Source organism: Antrostomus carolinensis, unplaced genomic scaffold (genome assembly GCF_000700745.2).
Source record: "Antrostomus carolinensis isolate BGI_N321 unplaced genomic scaffold, ASM70074v2 scaffold38516, whole genome shotgun sequence".
NCBI classification, from domain to species: Eukaryota; Metazoa; Chordata; class Aves; order Caprimulgiformes; family Caprimulgidae; genus Antrostomus; species Antrostomus carolinensis.
The window spans coordinates 353-5308 of NW_010323217.1; the positions used below are offsets into that span (position 1 = coordinate 353).

General features: G+C 47.2%; 1 protein-coding gene across 1 annotated transcript in view; it reads left to right on the forward strand.

Annotated features, from left to right (window-relative positions):
* Window positions 1–4956, forward strand: part of CBX6 (chromobox 6) — a gene marked incomplete at its 5' end in the record, with an annotated part of 8977 nt that overhangs the window by 246 nt on the left and 3775 nt on the right. The window lies entirely within an intron of this gene.

Here is a 4956-nt window from a genome sequence, read left to right on the forward strand (position 1 = left end):
GGCGGGTGCCCCAGCAGGGCGGTCAGTGTGCGCCGATGTGCACGGTGAGGCTGCAGTCTCTTTTCCACTATCCTCTCCCTCTTTATGGCCTTGTGCTGCTGCAGTGGAGAGCTCGCCTGCCCTGCTCCCTCTTCATTCAGCAGCCTGTTCCATCCAGCCTGTGCCCTGCGACTTAGCAGCATGCTGAGCAATTGGGCAGCTGTGGTGGGAGTCTCGCTGCCACTTGTGCTCCTCCGTTCGTGTTTCAGGTTGTAGGTGCTCTGTGAGAGTTTCATGAAGGGTTTGTGTTTTGATCAGTAAATTACAGACTTGTTTTGCCTTTTTTTTTGGGGGGGAGGGGGGGAAGAGGAGTATTTCATCTCTGTGTAGGATAGCAGCTGAAGCTTCCAGTTCCCCTCTGACAGCCACAACATCTGTGCAAGAAAATACTGTCACAGTATTAAGAAATTTGGTAGCTGCATGACCACTATGGGAGCTCTGTGGATTTGTTAGGCTACAGACAAAACTCCTTGCTCTGCTCCACTCTTCCCCTTGCTCTGTCTTTAGCTATCTCAGTCTCAGACTCCAAATGAGTGTAGAAACACAACACACCTTTGTACGATTAAGATAGATAAGGGACTTCACAGCCTGGAACAGCCAGGGTGGACCCTGTGGTAGGGCATCACTATCACTAAGTCATCCTATGGCTTTGGGCAAGTCATTTAGCCTTTGTGCATGTTTCCCCATCTGTGAAACAGGTTAATACTCTCCTTTGCCTGACAGCGGTAGGAGCTTTACTCAAGTTAGTGCAGCACTTTAACTGTATGAGCACCGGAAAGAGCAGTGAGGGGTAGGATGTCACCTCTCCTCTACTTTATGAGGACATAACGAAGCACACGGAAGAAATGCAGGAACAGGCGTATTCTGATGCTCTGAGTAAAACCCAGGGGACTGTGATAATCCTCAGAAAGTCCTGCTGATGGAACTGTCCCCCTCATCCCTGGTTGCCTATTTTCCTGCTAACAGTTTCCTGTATCTGCAGACTAAGAACTACAAACATAACTGATATGCACCACCTCTTACTCTTTATTCAGAGAAACTAGACTAGTTGGTTTTTCTTTTTCTGGCAGTCATGCATTAAATGAAACCCTTGTGTTTAGGTTTCCAACAATGCAGAGGAATGCTGAAAGGAAAACCACCAGCTTAAAATAGTTCTCTGCTTGAATTAAAAAATACTGGTATTTGTAACACCTGACGTTGTTCAGAGTGGTAGAGAAGTCTTTATGCTGTGCTTTGAACATCACTGTGTGTAATCAGTTTCTTTTCTTTTTCATTCTAAACGTGATATGGCAAAATCCACTGCCAATTTTTCCCTCATTTAAGGAACCAAAACCAACCTCCAAACTCAAAAATAAAACCCACTTATTCCTCCTCTTCTCCCCTTGCCCTTTAAATCCCCCCCAAACTTGGAACCTGAATTATTCAACAGCATCCTTTGAATCACGTCCCTGATATGTTGCAGTGGCACATCTTCCTTCTGCCAGCTTCTGAAACGCTATTGAAAAACCTGTAGGTTTGCAGAGCTGGCTTGGTACTTTGTAGAAGATAGATCGTGATAAGGAGTGAGAGGGAGCTCTCCTGAAGGCTGGTGCCACGTCGTGGGAGAGGCTGGCAGGGCAGAGCGCTGCCACTGCCTCTTGGTTTGCAGCTCTGGGAAATGGAGCTGGTCAAACCATTAGCACTCTGGCTTGCCACTTTTTGGTGACTTTGGATCCTAACCTAAAAATAACACTCCCAGCCAGGCAGCAAGAAGTAACTCTTATCTCAGCTAGCCCTATCTGAACTTGTTTGAGCTCTGTTCAGGCAAACTACTAGCAACCCAGCTGCGGCTAGAAACCTGACCGAAACCAGCGGGATGGTTTGAGTCGTGTGCGTCTCTTGGTCAGTTCTTCTGACCTGCCGAAGATGTGGGTTTGACCTCTGCCAGCGCTGCAGCACTGGTGCCGCTGCGGGCAGAGCAGGATTCGGTTCTGCCTCGCGCATCACTAACGATGCTTTCGGTTCTTTCAGCTGCAGAATCCCTTGCCAGTGAGAATTTCGGAAGCAGGGAAGAAATTTGATTCTTGCATCCCAGAGGGAGTCTTTGGAGTTGGCAGTTAGAACAATATGCTTTTTGATCTGTTAACTGAACAGATTAGGCCTGGATGCAATGATGTTTAAGCAGGAGTCTGGCCTAGTTCTGCCTTGGTAGACTAGTCTGCCCTTGACTCGGTGGCTTGCTAGGATTTTTCATGTTTATCAGTGCTGAAACTTAAGCTTCCGAGTCTCCAGTAAGGCATTGAAATAAGGTGCCCCAATACACTGCTAAGTCCCCTGGTTTGTGTGGGTGTTTTAGTTTGCAGTTGGGGCTAGGTTTATCCTGGGATTAGTTCTCAAAAGCTGCACATAGGCACCCAGGGGGATTTGCAGAAAGCATTCCGGCAGGTTACTGGCCTACGCCTTTGGAAAAGCTTTGAAAAGCTGCATCTTCAGCCACCTGCTGCCTTTGTAAGCTGGACTACTATTGCTGAGAGCTAACACTTGCCCTTTCGATCAGACTGCAAAGGGAAATTACAGTCCAGGCTTTGTAGTATTGCTGTCAAGATGGCCGGTGTTGAAAGCGACCCCTGCAAACTTCAACTGCAAAGTTTTGGGCAGGAAATGGGTCTTTATCCTCTGCGTACTAGGGGCAAACTTTCCCACAGCTGAGATCAAGCTTGGCGGGAGGTTGTAATTCTTGGGAGGCTGCTGGTATGCTGCAGGCTTTGTGCTGAGTGTGTGGGAAGCAGGAGTCCTTGGTCTGAAATGGGCAGCGTGGTACGTAAGGCTCTTACCTTACTACTTAGGTGTCTGGCAGAAGTCGTCCTTGAGGACAGGCCCTTCAGCTGGAGGTCAGAATGGTGCGAGATTAGAAAGAGACATAGCACTTGCTGTAGTGATCTTCCTGTTTTCCCCTGCTCAGTTTGCTTTTTTATTTTGCTTTTCCCTTGGCACTCTGCTGAGAGGAATGCAAAACTCGCCAACTAATCTAATAAAGTCTAGCAAGTGCTATTAAGAGACAGAACCCGGTCTGCAGACTCAGTGGGTGGCTAGCAAAGACTCGTAGTTGGGGTGGCTGTAAATACTAAGGTGAAAAGACTGGAGAAGGTTAATGGGGAGGAAGAAGTAACCGAGAGCAGGGTAAAGGAGAGCCTTACTGGGAGGCGGGGGGGAGAAGGGGCCGAGAGCGCCGTGGTGTTCTGTCGCTTCGCCCTTCCTTGAACTCTAAAGTTGGAGTTGAGTTTCTTTTGATCTCCTCCCTGTTCGTAAATTATCCCCGAGCGGTTTGAAAACAGACCATTCCCCTTTGCAGCATTTTGTTCCCCATCCAGTAGGGAAACTTTAGTTCATGGCAGTGTTGCTTGGGAGAGCTGTGCTATGAACTGGCTTGCTGTTGCCTTGTCACTTGGAAGACTGCAGAAGAAAGAGGGCGATAAAAAGGCAGAATGGCAGCCAAAAAGGGGAAAGAGGAGCTCTTGCGAATGCTGTTTGGAGCAAGGGCTGTGGGAATGCAGGTGGAGAATAAAAGACAAAGCAGAACCAGTAATTTATGAGAGCATAGCGCTACTATGGTGCAGCAGTGTTACTGGAAATGATTTGATTTTGAAATAATTAACTAGGAATCCATTGCCTTACAAGATCTTTGGGGTTTTTGTCTTTTTTTTTTTTTTTTTTCCTTCCAAATTGCAGAGGTTCTGATACAAATCAGGTAAGAGAGGCTTTTCTGAGCACGTATCCATGTACGTGCTTGTGTGCCTCAGTGCGTTAAGGGAATGAATGAACAAATATGCTTGCTGGGCCTCAAGGGACATTTGTTCAGAAATAGTAGGGAACAGGGGAGATATACTAGTTCCCAGGAGCAATGAGGGAGAGCTGTACAAGCTAAATAAAGGTGATACTTATCCCGAAAGGGAAGCGGGGGAGGGAAGCAATCCTAGCAATTGCCTTGCTCTCGTGACAGAGCACTGCAGCAAGCCTCCAGAAGCTGCATCCTGATGTAGGCTGAGCTGTAAGCAGAGAGCGAATTACTTCACATACATACTGAGCACCTCTTCAGCAGTGAGCAAATCCTGCAGCTGAAAACAGCAAAGCCCAGAGAAGTAGTTGCCATTTGGAAAACTTCTGAGTTAAGTAGCAAACTGTGGTGACACAGCTGAAAGGATTAAATGGGTTTGTTTTTCAGGGACCTCATGCTCATATGGCTCGTGAGTGTGATCAAGTAATGAATCCATAGCAGGGAGAAGTGCATTTCCAGCAAATAAAACTGAATGCTGAGTCTTCTCCAAACCAGAGGTAGCAGGTTACTTAATATAAAGTTGGAAGCAGGAGAAGGAGGGCACAGAAAATGTGCTGTCCTCTGCAGGGAAGAGACTTGAGTTCGTATAGTTGATGCCTGAATAAACCTGATCCTGTGGTAGGAATACTGAGCTTTGCAAATGAGAGGGCTCTGGGGGCTGGTCTTAGATAAAGCATCTGATAGTATTTTTCTTGAAACCTTACCTGGAAAAACAAGCTCAAGGTAAGCTGGATATTTGCATATTGCTCTTTGGAACTCGTGTTGAAGCTGGTCACTGGGGACAGCAGTGTGGCACCTGAGGGGGACTGTTGGTTCCCAGTTTACCCTCTCCCTTAATAATCTGGCCAAAGAGGTTGAGGGTACATGTAGCAGAGAGCTGAAACGTGAGTTAGAAACAGCTTTGGCCATGAGGAAGTGCCCCAGAAGTAACTGGAAATGCAGACACTTAGCAAGTAAAGGAGACCTTGTGGTTCTGGCACACTGGAAGAGTCCTAGCTATGGACCAGGGCTCTGTGCTAGCTGCTGTGTAAGCACAAAACTGAGACAGGTCTCTCAGTAATAACAGGACAGGAGCTGATTAATGTGCACAGGCTGAGAAAGTA